The 14,273-nt window shown below is 44.3% G+C and overlaps 1 protein-coding gene across 5 annotated transcripts in view; it reads left to right on the plus strand.

Annotated features, from left to right (window-relative positions):
- The first annotated feature begins 9,214 nt into the window (after positions 1-9,214).
- Positions 9,215-14,273, plus strand: part of MARCHF8 (membrane associated ring-CH-type finger 8) — a 103,213-nt gene continuing 98,154 nt past the window's right edge. For 2 of the 5 annotated variants that reach the window (XM_075504983.1, XM_075504979.1), the window contains exon 1: positions 9,215-9,352. The gene's annotated coding sequence lies outside the window, so the exon portion shown is untranslated. Of the gene's footprint in view, positions 9,353-9,636; positions 9,923-10,772; positions 10,835-11,467; positions 11,557-14,273 lie in introns of those variants that run through there. The other 3 variants (XM_075504980.1, XM_075504981.1, XM_075504982.1) reach the window with 3 other exon arrangements.

Here is a 14,273-nt window from a genome sequence, read left to right on the forward strand (position 1 = left end):
TAGAGGAGCTCCTCTATTATAGCTCTATTATAGCTCTATTATATAGAGGCTCCTCTATTTTAGCTCTTCGGGCCTCCTGAGATACTATAGGATTTTTCCTGATGAATCCTTCCGTCTGATAAGAGTTTCACTAAGACGTTTGTGTGGTTAAAGAACAAGTTGTACTTCAAAGCCTTTCCAGTCTTTCAAGAATGATGTGCCAGATTTTCTGTATATTTCTCTCTCAAAAGATGAAACCACGTCATCCAACCACATGTGGATTCACTCCTTGAGCCAAGTTCTTTCCTGCAGCTAATTCCATGAATAAAAAACCCAATTGTAAACAGTTTCTCTTGGGACCACTAGCTACATCTTATTAGAAAGACTCAAAGGCCGTAAATGCATCTAAAGGAATGCACAATTTAAGAAAACTGCAGAATCCAATATGCGTCTTGCCTTACCAATATGTGAATCTCTGCCTATAGCTAAGGTTCTGCTTATTCCAGCCATTCCTTCTCCCTGCCACACACACACACATTCAGTGGCTGGGAGACTTTGCATTTTCAGCTCTTTTGTGTGTCAGTCTTGGTCTCCTTCATCTTTTTTATCAGTGAGTTCATGAATAAGCCAGTATGTTTGGGTTTCTTGTCAATGCAACCATGTAATTTTTTGTTCTATGTTCTTTTATGGCCATTGTGTGCGTATTTCTTGGAAACTATTTTAGCTCAGGTCATTGTTTTGTCTTTCCCATTAACGGTTCTTTCGGAAAAAAGCAAAAGAAAAAAAAAATCCGTGCACAAGCAGCAATTTAATAGGATAGCTACAGAAGTTTGCATAAAAGAGGAAGACAGCTATTTCGCAGCTTACTTCAAGTCTTCAGTGCAGTTTATTGGTACGCTGGCTAATTTGAAGCAATTTCTGCTGGCAGTGTTCAGTGTAAGAGAGAGGTTTTGTTTGCGCTGTGGTATCTTACTGGAATGAGGCTTGCCTAGTATTTAGATCTTTTTCAGAAATTATTGTAAGCATCAGTCTGCAAAAGAACTGCATCTAGAAGTGTGGTCCACTAGTTTGCGCGTAACTTCTCTTACATAGGGCCTTTGTGGCGGAGAACTTGTTGAGGTGTTAGCTCTCTGTGTGAAGCTGCAGAGAAGAGACACCAGGAGGCAGTGGAGGCATTTAAGAATGGCAAAAGTTTTGGTTTTGTCCAATAATGAGATTTACAAAGAAAACCATAGATAGGGAAAATTGATTATTTCTTTACGACCCTTATTCAGCCCACTCTGAACAGATCTGAGGAGCTCAGCAATAGGGTATGTTCCTTCCCTTTTCCTAATTCCAAAGTTTTTCAAAAAACTTTGAAAACAATGGAAGAGTGCCTCAAAAACATATGATTGTATGCTGATTTTTATGATGTAAACTATTAGGTAATCTTAATGTATTGCAGAATAGAGAGCCCTCCTCTATTCCTCCCACTAACCCTGCAAGTATGAATTTCAGAGGTGTCTGCTAGCTAAGTTATGCTGGATGCTCTATATGCACTAAAAATATTACCTGTCCCCATAATTTCATACTGTAGAATGACAAATATTGCTTTCTTTTTCTTATGAATACAGGGTGAGGATATGAAAGAATAAATTCAGTGGTGTGTGAGGAGTTTACACCAGTAACTGTGCAAACAAACTGACTGCTCCTTAATACTTGTCCTTTCTGGCCTTGCAATTCAAGAAGCTTTACAGGTCTTCAGGAACAGAAATTTATTCCTTAACCACACTCTAAGGCTGTTTTCAATCCTTTTTAATCCAATCTTCAGTAGGGCTGATTACTACATATCATATATATAGTGTATGTATATATAGCTACATAAGGATTATGTATTCTAATCACATCTGGATGGTGAATTATTGCTGAAATTAGGTGTTCTGCCCAGCACCAGAAATTCAAAACAGTACCCAGTCATGAAAATAGTATGCTTTACATGGTATGTGATTAAGAAGGTTAATGAGTTGGAAATAAAAACACTAAAGTTTTCTAAAAGGAAAAATCAGGGGTTTCAAAACACCCTCTCTTCTTTCTCTGTGTTGTTTTTTTTTTTTTTTTTTTAAGAAATTAATATGATTTTTTTAAAAAGTGAACAGTTATGTTTTTTCTCTCCTTTCTATCCATAAATTTAATGTGCAGACAGTCTTTTTATTTTACTTGAACTGATGTTGTTTGAATGGTAAACTTGGATTTATTTTGCATGAATCTAATTTGTACTTAATGTTAAGTGCTGGAACTGTTGCCCATAATGGGCCCTATTTGGGGTATGGTAGTGGTTTGCTAAAAACATGCACTGGCTGGTGCAAAGTTACAACACAGAAATGTATAATGAAATATCTTTGGTTTTAAACATGGTTTTGAGACTGACAGTTGAGCGACAGGATTTCTTCTTAGCATTATCTGTCTTGCCAGTGATCATAGGTAGTTTGCTTTAGGGGAAACATAGGACTCATCAAAATAGATTGGATTAGCTTGAGATCCATCCAGTCCAGCATCTGTCTCTGAGAATAGGAGGTAACACACTTCAGAAGAAGGTGCAAGAATTCTTCTGTAACCGAGTGTGCGGGAACCTGTTTTCAACACTGGACCTTACCTCCTACGCTAATGACTGGTCTGAATTGTGAAGACCTTGCTGTCTCCGTGTACGGTACGATGTGAATTTGGAGGCCCGTAAAGTTCTAAAACTATTTTTGAATCTTGATAGATTCAGTGTCTCACTTATTTCTATTTATGTGTAATGTGAAAAGCATTTTCTTTCACTGTAGTTTTGAGTTTCCTACCATTTTTTAATTGAAATTAATTTGGTCTAGTGTTACGAGAAAGGGAGAAGTGTCTCCTGAATATTCAGGATGTTCTGTGTTTGCATCACAGCTCCACTTATTCATCTTTTTTATGGTAGCAATTCACTGTCTTTGCTATTCCAGAGCCTTAATTATGCTTTCTGTCCTCTGAATGTCCTCTAGTTTTGCAGTACACTTTCAGAGATCCTTCTGTCTTCTTCAGTTCCCTGGTTCCCATTTTCCTGTCTTGTATATTTAGCTTTAAGCTGCTCAAGGTACTGTTACAATGGAAGCCTCTAAATTTGTGATTAAAATAATATCTGGTAAAATATGCCCAGGGTTCTTCCAAGGGAGGTCCTATAGAAATGTTTTATTAATTTGTTATTAATATTAATATATATTATTAATAATGCTATTATTAATCTGTTTGTACTCTGGACAGGATATAAATAGCATTAGTTAGCGTATAAGGAGAAAATGTAGGAAAGCTCTGTAAGGGGGACATCTAGCTGAGTTCAGCACAATAGCTGTGCTTATGAGGAAGATGATGTCTGGGTTTTGTTACACAGAAACAGGCTGCCTATTTTTACGCCTTCACCACATCTGCACGTTGGATGCATGCAATCTATTTATTGCAGTGGGGAGAGCCAAAGCTGAAATACTGACTGCGAAGAGGTAGGCTCAGAAAATGCCTTTCCTCCTCTGCATGTTTGGGTTTGGGGGGAGTAAGTTAATATAACTTTCAATACACTCCTCAATGGTCTAAATAACAAACCTGGAAGTGCAGCACACCGGTCAGGTCCTTTTTCTGAGTTCTGATCGGTAGAGGAGGAAACTTCCCCCTCCCTCCCCCCCCCTTTTTGCAATGTAGAGGAAGAAAATGGTGAGCTGTAGTCCCAGCTGCAGTACCACCTGACCTCTGGAGATGCATGACTTGTCACTGAGCTTCACTTTTTTCTAGTGTTGCATATCCTGCCTTGAATAAGCATTAAATTTACTGGAGTACAAAGAAGTGACTAAGGTACAGACTTCTCCTTTCTTTCATCTGGATACTAAATGACTTGCAGTGCTACAAGCCTTAATCAAGTGTGACACATTAAGGTTGTTGATTGGATTTCCCTAGAGCCAGTTCACCCATACCTAGACAACTAGTTTTGTCTAGAGAAATTGCCTTAAAAGGTCAGTTTGTTGCATTTGCCAACCTTTTCCTGAGTTCTGAGGCTCAGTAATGAGAAAATCCCTATTAACGCTTCTACAGAGGGTAGCATTTATGAGGCCTGGGTTAGGCTTTATGACTGCAAAAGCTTACCTACTCTGAGACAGATTCAAAGCTGTATCCAACCTCGTTGGTCTTCAAAGGCACCCTCACATGACTGTGAAGAGTTGCTGAAGTCTGCTGCGGTGTGTAGTCATATGCCTGTTTGTCACATGCCATGCCAGATTAAACCTGCTGCATGTAGGGCTGGCTACAGTCATTGTCTGCTGAATCCACAGTGTACAAGGGTCTTACGTCATGGCGCGGGCAGAAAGGTTACAATTTGGTTTGCAGGCAGGAATGCTTTTTCCTCCTGTTGCTTTCCAGGTGAGACTTTAATGGCTGATGCCACTCTGTCTCAGAGATGGGTTTCAAATGATCTCATCCTAGTGATTTTCCAAGGGCAGGCTGTAGTAAAATATCTTTACTGCAGTGTTAATTTATATCCTGCATCTAAGACTGAAGAAAGTTTGATAAATTTCAGGCACTTTGGAAATACACTTCTTAAGATGTCTGCAAGTCACCTACTTGGAGCTCTGGTGGTGTTTTTATTAAAGGTGATACAAGCTTTGAAATCTGGTGCTTTTCTGGTAAAAAACTGCTTGCTTAGACATTGAACGGCGCATTCTGCTGGGTCACTGCTGGCAAGTCACCAAAAATGGGGATGACAAAGATAAATTATCTGATAAAGAAAAATGGTTTATTTTACAGTGACTGCCATGCTTTGGATATGTTGCATGTATATATTTGATGAGTAGCTTCACTTCTGGACTTAATTCCTTCTCTCAGCTCACAAAGGGTCAGTACTGTAACATCTTTCAGGTGCCTGCCATGCAATTCTCATGCATCATCTAATTTCTTCTTTCATTCAGTTCTAAGCTGTTGCCATTTACTGTAGCAGAATACAGTTTGCAGACAGTGAGCATCTTTTAGTCATCACATGTCTGAACATTCCTGGTTATAACATTGATGTTCTGGGCTGGCAAAGGAAGGGAGTGGTAGTTGCTCCTTTCCTATTCTTGAGGGAATCAGGAAAACACTTAACTTTCTGTATTCTTGAAACTATCTCAGCAAATAATTTTCCTCCTAAAACTGGCAAGAAAGATGAATCTAGTTTTCTTGATGTTCTAAGGGAGAGAATGGCAAAAAGTGTTCCCACCTATCCTGTAGAGCAGACTTCAAAACAATGCTGTGTGAAGCACGTTGATAACAGGTTTTAAGGAATCCCAGATCTTAACAGAGGTGAGTTGTTTTCTTTCCTTTTCCTTTCAGAGCCTGAAATCATCTTTGTATGAATGAAAAACAGTCAGGAAGAACGTAAACTTTATTTCTGTTTCCTTCCGTCTTTCTACTGGAATTCACATCAGTTCCTTTCACCTTCCCCTAATGCTCCTCTTTTTCCTTTTACCAGAATCTATTTTATTCACCTAGCACAGGCAACAGTGCAGGAAGGAGTGAACCCTGGGCTCACCTTCAGTAAAACTAGGGGTCATCAGAGAACTTGTGGAGAAATTCCCCTCAGCTCTGCCAGTAGTGTGCATAGAAGAGCGTGAACCGATGGGGGAACACACAGCTCAAGATACGCAGGTGGAAGGAAGTAAAGGAATTGAGCTGACTTGGAGAAAAACTAGTGAAGAAAAAGCCTTAGGAGCACATCCTGTCCTGTCTGCATGCGTGTCATGTTTGCACGTGCGAGCGCATATGCATATGTCTGGATTTAAAGCTTCCTACTCACAGGCTGACATTCTTTTCTTTTAGTAGTTGGTATCCAGTCTAATAGATGTGTTTTTCTACATTTTAAATTAATAGCCACAGATTCACATACATGCATGTGAAATGAATGAGCGTGTATGTACTTGAGTGCATGAAGGTGCTTACACCTGCCTGTTCTTTACAAGGAGTCTTCTGGGGATGTGGATTTTTGGGATTTACAGTCTCCTCTCAGCCCCTCACATTAATGTGATCCCCTGCAAGACTTCTGGGGGGATGCTTCCAGCCCTGAGTCTGTAATGGCTGTTCTGATTACAGTGATATAATATTGCATGGTTTTGTACAAAAAACTGCAAGGAAGTGTTGCAGTTTCTTAAGATGATATCATAGGAGACTGGTATAGCTCATTAAATACATGGTAACAGTAGTTTTAATTTATATTTGGAAACATATTTTCCACAGAAAAACCTAAATAACTAATTCCAAACCACAGTGGAATTCTAAAGTAATCCCCTAAAGTATTGTGGAGTTGCTATGGAAACATGCAGGTGCTCAGACCGATATTGTAGAATAAAAAGATCATTTATAATTATCTGGAAAAAATGAATTATGCTTTTCCACATAAGAACTACTGTATGTATTATCATAACTAAAGACAAAAACGAGGGCACAGTTGTACAATGCATATTTTTTACCGTTCGGGATTTCTGCCCCACAACACTTTTCAGGTCTTCCTGCTTAAAAGGAGTAAATGTATTCCCAAAAAGCATAGTCTTAATAACCATATGCTAGATCTGCACTGCTTCTAGAGAGAACTGGAGTCTCCTGGGCACAGAGGTATTTCTCTTATTGTGACTTTAAACAAATTGAATTTATTGTTGACAGCAAGTATTAACAAAGGCCGCATGTGTATGCTCACAGTCCAGATCCTGTGTGCAGGGCATCGGGGCAGCTCTTTCTGCAGACCCATCAGTATCTTCAGCTAAGCGTGACATGCATTTCTAGGCGCATATTCCCCAACTACGGTTTTCCCTTAATTTTGAGCCAGAGGTACCCAATTAGCAAAGTGGAGATGTTCTGTTCCTGTAATTTTTTTAAAACCTCGTATCTCCTACTGAGATTGTGAACAGCAACGCTAGCTAGAAGAATTTAAGATTTCCATTTGACTCATGGCCTTTAGCTTAAGTTTATTGTTTCTTCCCTGTTTTTTTAAATTAGTTGCAGGTTTGGGGTGGGAACATTTGCAAAGGCTTATCTTTGCATTTTCTACTGAGGGCTGTGAGGATGTTCCACAGTAGTGCTTGCTCTTCAGTGTTGAGGCTTTAGTCCCAGCTCTGCAGTCCTGTGTTCAGGATGTTGTTGCTGAGACTTTTAACACAAGAACACCAACATGTGTTAAAATACTAGACAAGCTTTCTGGGAAACATAGAGTAATAATTGCTAAACACAGGGAAGGCTTAGATCTGCAAAGGAATTTAAGCACTTTGCGCCCCTTGAGAATTAAGGGTCTTGTACTGGTGGCTTATTGCAGCTTCTTTCATTTCAGGCCTAATCATTAGTTATTCTAGTTTGCCTGGAAAATCTGCCCTCTGTGCGACTGTATTTCTGTATAACTTGTACTTCTATTCCAGTTGTGTCTACAGGCCCGTTTCCTAGTCTGGCACACAGTACTGGGTGGTGAGCTATGCTGTACCCACAGTGGGATAAAATCCTAGCCTGAAAAATAATTTTAAAACCCCACAACAAAACGGATTGAGAGTATGAAGGAAGAAAATATCCCTGTGACCTCCAGGTAAGCCAGCAATACAGTTTAGGATGGAAACTGATTCTCTTTACAAGCCAGCATTACAATACACTGCCTATTAAGAGGACATGATTATCATCACATATGCATGTTACCATACCCAATCTTATAAGGGGATACCATCTAAGTATCTGTTTTTTAACTTCAGTCTACATAAAACTAAATAGGAGTTGTAGACACACTCCCCTCTTCCCAGGCAGACACACTGTGTACTCTGTGGGTGGTGCTTCTCCCACCTTCAGTACATGGGTGTGCTGGGTCCTAACTCTGAAATGTAATGACAGAACTTCAGCGCAGCTTCTTTATGCTCTGAAAACCTATTGTAACGTGTCATTTTTCTGTAGGAGGTGGTTGTACTCTGCATCAAAAGGGGTTACCTTACTCATTTTATGCTTTTCTCACTCTAAGGGTAAATGTAATCTCCCTGGAGTCCTGTAAATTATTGATGTGAAAAAGTGCAGACTCAGGAGATGAAAAACTTTCTCTAGGTTTAGTGAATGAACTTGCATGTCAAGTCAGGAACTTTCCTTGTTGTCTGTCTGTTTTATCTCTTCATAGTATCTGCTTTCTTGTCTGTACTGCACTGACAGAAACAGTTCAGCGAGGCTGCCCGTCTTCCTGTTCTCTTTCACTTATTCCCAAGTGGGATGGACACCATGTCTGGACAGAGGAAACCTCTCCCTTGGCATTTTCTCATAAAACTGTCTCTGCTGTTTTCCCCCTGTATAATTCAAGTCGATAGTATAGTTCACCTCTTCCAGCATATCTCAGGAGATCTTTTTTATTACCAATTTTCCTCTTTGGGAAGAAATGACTAAAGTATACTACTTGCAAAACATAAGTGTAAAATAGCAACAGAGAATATGGCACGCAGATATCGCTATGGGGCAAACTCCATTAGCATCCTTTTAGTACTCGAACCTTTTCATCACATAACCTTCTGCTGATAAATCCATCCATGGAGGTGAGTAACTAATACAAAACACTGTATGAAGGCGGCTATAAGCCATCTTCAAGCTTATAGCATACACAGAATTTTTAAAAGTTAAACGGCACCTTATGAAGTTAGTTTAGCTGTTGTCTTCTGTCAAGGAGCAAGCCGTTTTCCGCTCGGACAGGACATTAGCAGCACTGTTTGTGGCAGGAAGGGGTCAGGGTGAGAGCAAAGCTCAGGACCGCTAGAGACCACTCGCTTCGCCGCGGATTTTCGCCTTACGGTTCCCGTAAGCCACCGCCCCTGCCCGGCCCCCGGCCTCCCCACTCGCGCAGGTGCCAGAAGCCCTCCCGACCCGGCGGCGGCCGCCGCCAAGAGCCGCGGCGTGCTTCTGCTGGAAGGTGCCGGAGGACCAGGGATGGGGTGCGGTAGCGTGGCCTCACGCGGGGACGCATCTCCGCGCCCGCGTGTCCTGAGCGCGGCGAGCCCGCCCGTGGGGGAAAGTTTAACCGGGAGGCGATCGGGCGGGGCCCTGCCCCGCCGGGACCACCCTCCCCGCCGGAGCGAGCCGCGTCCCCGGCGCCGTGCGGCCGCCTCGCTTCCCCGTCCTCCTCCGGGCCATGGCGGCGGGGGCGGGCCGGGGCGGGGCGGGGCGGCGCGCTGACAGGCAGCCCGGCCGGTCGGGGAGCCGCGGTAAACAGGAGCCGGGGGTGCCCCGGCCCCGCAGGAGCCTCCCAGCCCCCGGCCCGTCGGCGCTACGGCCCGCCGCCTCCCGGCCCCGGGCATGGGCAGCAGCAGCCGCCGCAGCCGGAGGAGGAGCCGCCGGCCCGGGCCCTGTGCGGGGCACCAAGGTAGGCTCGGCCGCCGCCCTGGCCATGGGGAGCCGCCGCCGCCGCCGCTTCCTCCGCGGGGCCCGAGCCGGGTCCGCCGCCCCTCTGGCGCGGGGAGGCCGGGGCCGCCGCGGGGAGTGAGGCCGGGCCGCGGGGGTGGCCCAGGGCGGGCCACAGTGCCGCTCGGCCGGCGCGGGGGCCGCCTGCCCCGGGGGCGCTGCCCTGCGGCCGCCGCTCGTCCCGCCCCCGCGGGCACCACCTCGCCCCTCCGGGTGCGGCGGCGGGACCGCCCGCCCGCAGGTGAGGCGCCTCCTGGAAGCCGGTCGGTGCCGACGGCGAGCAACAGGCAGCTGTGCGGGGGTGGCGTGGCCCGGCCCGCGGCTCCCCCCCGTGGGGCCCGCCGCCGTGGCGTGGCGTGGCGTGTCGGCCGGGGCAGGAGGGAGCGCGGCGCGGCCGCGGGGGTCGCCGCCGCCGGCCCGCGGGGCGAGGGCTGCGGCGGAGCCTCCCGTCGTTGTCCGGTGCGGAGGCTCCGCTCGGAGTCTTTGGGGCTGTTCCTCTGTGGGAGCTGAGGAAGCGGCACCTAAGTCACTGGTAAGAGGCTTTCCCACCGCCGTCGTCTTTGTCTGCTCAGCCTCAGCTCGTCTGTGTGCGCCTTGGCGCTGGGAGCGTTGGTATTGCTTAGGAGAAACCGGGAGCCGATCAGCTGGGTGGGAAAGGCGCTGTGTTTGCACCAGGTCTCCGGTTTGGAGGAGGACCCGAATTTGCATTCAGTTAGCGATGTAGAACGGAGAAACACCGGAGGTAGAACTGTACGCAAGATGTGCTGGTCACAACGCGTTCGTAACGAATCGTGAAGTTTCACGGCAGGCTGAGAAATAGTCAGAATTCCTTCTGCTTCCTGGAGCTAGTTGGTAGATAGAGTACCGCTCAAGTTGTTCAGAACTGTAACACTTTTAAACTTTTCCTCTTTTTAGTACGCTGGAAGTGCAAGCAAAGCTAGAATTATAACGTGCCAATGCGAAATCAGTTTGTTTCAAACTGCAGTGCAAGAGGGCACACAGCTCGGGCTCTGCAGTTGGCAAAGGACTTGTATGCTTCCGAGCATAGCAAATTTGTGAAATAACCCAGCAGCATGAACATAGAAGGGACAAGGTAGGTAGAGCTTGAGTGGAGGTGGAAAGAGATCTTGAAAGGAAGAGGGGGGTGGAAGAGGAGAGCTGGTCTAACAATTACACTTCAGCTGAAGCAGCAGCAGTCTTTATGAACTTTTGCTGCTGAAATTAGTTCTGGAGTAGTGTCAGATGAGGCTGAGGTTGATCAGGAATAGCCCTAGTCAAAAATTTTCAGAGGAAATAAGTGGTTTTTTGAAAAACGCTTATTTATCTAACCGAAAATGTTTTCTTTGAAACCTCTCAATGCTGATGAATTTCCACCGATGCAGAGTTCTGCTAAGTCTGCCTCTGGACCAGGCTTGCTGGAAACGTCGAGGGTCCTGGCTGAAAGGTATGCCCCAGCACCCAGGGTAATATCTGCTGAGGGGTGTTGGCAGCTTCTCGGCTGTCACCCAAACCGTTTGGTGCCAGACTCGCCTGAGCAACCCTGTAGCTGCTCGGAGAAAGTGAGACATTCCCCAGGATTTGATTCTGCTACAGTTGCTGAAACTGATAGGACTACTGAAGTCTGAACAACTGCCCCTTTGCTGGGGACTTCGTGTGACTTTGGGTACAGTCTGATGCGAATGTAAAAAATTCATAATTCACTGAATATTTGTTGTTATTTTGTTGGTGTTGGGTTTTTTGTTGTTGTTTTGGTTTTTTTAACTTGGCTTTCAGCTATCCCTAGTCAGCAGTTTTGCTTATAGAGGTTAACTGGTTGAAAAGAAGCAATTTTTTGGTTTGGGGTGTCACACTGGAAGAAAGGCTGCAGGCCTCTTCATGCCTCACTGTATGGATATATGGCGAGAACCGGCAGAGGTGTCCAGATGAGGCAGTTACAATTCCAGTGCTAGAAAATCCACCTGTTCCCTGGCTGCTTTTGCCCAGTCATAAGTGTTGAGGATAGGTTAATTCAGCACGCCAGATGAACTTTCTATATTTTCAGGATGAGATTTTTTTAAAAAAACTTCTGTTATTTTAGGTCCAACCTTTTGGACAAGCAACTCGCCCGTGTTCAAGGGTGAAAGGACGCAACCTTCCCAGCTGCTGAGGCTGTCACACGTACTTTGGGTAATGTACCAAAGTATCTTCTTCTGCCAGCCCGATTTCCTTATTGCTCTTCCAGACACTGGTATTAGTGGGGGAGGCAGATCACTGCAGGAGTGTGGCAGCTGCCAGTAGTAATGCTGCTCAAGGAAGGAGCGGTAGGTGGTTCTTACAAGTCCTGAATTGATTCTGCTGCCTAAGAAAAAGGAGTCTCCTGCTACGGGTCTTTCCTGCCATACACCTCGGAAGCAGTCAGCCCTAATGGGACTGACTGATAGCCAGCTTCAGAAACAGTGAAGAATAGAGCGAGCGTGGCCATTTGCCAGGAAAAATGAAAACAGGAATGAAGTGTCCTCTTATTTATTTAATTAATTTATTTTTTGTTTTGTTCTGGTCCTGCCCTTCCTCCCTCCCCCAAAAATATAAGGAAATTTTGATCCTGTAGAAGTGTCTAACTACTATTCTGTAAGAGGCTGTAGCTGGGCTACTTTAAAAAATGAACAGGCTTTGAAGGAAGGAGCTTGCAGGAGCCCTGGACATCATTGTGCTTGGACTGTGTCTGCATGTGATAGACAAACAGTGGATAGCAAAGCTGTAGAAGGCTACGAAGAATGGAAAACTTCAAGTCTGGGAAAAACTTCACTTCTAGGGCGTTAAGGTATCGGAGAGGAAATCTTCCTGGGGAACAAGCTATCCAGTTACTGCCTGCTCCAGTTCTTTCTCTGGAGCATCTAGTGCTAGCTGCTGCAGGAACTGAGTGAACCACGTAAACCACACATCTAATTCACTGTATTAATTTCCATAGTGAGTCAGAACTCCTGCAGGGTTTACTGTGACTTCTGTTTCACTGACTTGTGCATTGGCTGCAAAGATCTGGTGGCAGCTTGCTTTGGCATATCAGAGCTGGCATTAAACTTGCTGGGTAGGCTTTGTTTGTTGTGAAGTTTCACAGCTCCAGGTCCTTGAAGTTAGGGCCAGTTTTACTAGTTCTGTTGTCTGACTTTTACTGAAAACACTACTTGTCCAAAGAACTAATCATTTCAAAACAGGTTCTTTTTCACTGCTTCCCACAATTTTTTTGTGGGTCTTTTATCAAGGTATCTAACCACATTCATGTGAAGCATTAAAATAACAAATAACAGATTACATAGTGTTTATTGGTTCTGGGGTAGGTAAATGGACAACAGCCCTTGGAAGCACAGTCTTTTTGCAATTAAAGATGCACTTTAACAGCTGTGTTATTCTTAAATGTAACTCATCGCCAGACAGTTCACAAACAGCAAGAGGTACCTCAACCATTAGCAGTTTCTAGTGCTTGCAATTTCTTTCCCCAGGGACCAGGGGGAAGGCTGGCCTCTATTATGTGCCCAGCTGGTTATCAGGTTTGAGCCATTTTAGATCAAAGATCAAAGATATATGTAAATGACTGTTGAACTTCCCTGCCTTTTAAAATAGGTGCCTCTCTGGAGTTCACCTTTGATACCTGCAGGCAAGTAGGGGAGCTTGGTAGCACATCTTGAATTTAACCAGAGACTGGGCAGAATGTCATGGTTGATTGATCTTGACTGAAAACAGGGTTGGAAATTTTGATGCCAGGTATATGTCTAATAGGTGGAAAATACTAAAAGATTCTAGAAATTCTGGCTGAGATTTTCCATAGTGTGATGAAATCAAGTCAACTAGTAGATGAGCACTTTATCCCTGGAGACTCATTTAAGGATCCCAGTTGTAAATCTTGCGGAATATGTGGCCAGAATCAATACAGAATATAAACTTTATATATTTTGGGATAGGTAGATCCTATGTATTGGTTAGGTATGCCTTGATATTTGCCCCTTAAAGTTTCTGTGTGTCCTTCAAAAGGCATCAAGAGGACATACATGTCACCAGTCCAATCTGCAGGTGAGACTGGTCATGAACAAGTGTGCCAGAATTTCTTGGGAAAACAGGCATTGGATTTAGGAATGTCATTTAACAGGTGACTGAAAACCACTAGGGGTGAGTTTGTCCGCCAGTTTGGCCACGGCTTTAGTAAGATCATATGCTTACACACCATCAAGGATAAGATTCCTTGTTCACTACAAGGAATAAAAATATTCCCAGCTGTTTTTCCCTGAGCAGGTAGCTTGACTCCTGCCATGTCCTGGACACAGGATGAGAAACATTTCTCCTTGAATCAAAGGGTCAGTTGGATGAGGCAGAAGGAAAGGAAAGAAAGATAGAAGGATCTAGGGTGACAAACCAAAAAAGAAGAAAGAAAAAAAAGGAAAAAAAAATGGGTGCAAGGTTGCACACAAAGTTGCTAATTTTAAAAAAAAGCATACAAATCCTTGGTGCCTCCCTTCCTCTCAAATGTACTTTATTTTAAAAAGGCTTTCAGTTCCTCTTTATTGTGTGTACTGAGCCTGCAAGGAAGAGTATCTGTAGAAAAAAACCCACTTCTCAATACACAGATAGGCTTCCCCTCGGTCTGATCTGCTGATTCTAATGACCAGAATAATTTGTCACTCAGACTTATTTACTGCTAATAACTCTGTGCCATTGGTGCAGCTTGAGGAGGGGGGACGTACTTCTGTTCTTGTCGCCAGAGTTGGGTTTTAAGTTCTGCTTTCTTGTTACACAAGAGTTTGCACGGGGACAGCAGTGGGGGCCCACGTATTGCTTGACTCCTAGCACTGAAGGTTACTGACTTCTAGATGTGGCATTTGGGTGAATTTTGCCTGTAGAGGATCATTTGAGTA

This window comes from Mycteria americana, chromosome 6 (genome assembly GCF_035582795.1).
Source record: "Mycteria americana isolate JAX WOST 10 ecotype Jacksonville Zoo and Gardens chromosome 6, USCA_MyAme_1.0, whole genome shotgun sequence".
NCBI lineage: Eukaryota > Metazoa > Chordata > Aves > Ciconiiformes > Ciconiidae > Mycteria > Mycteria americana.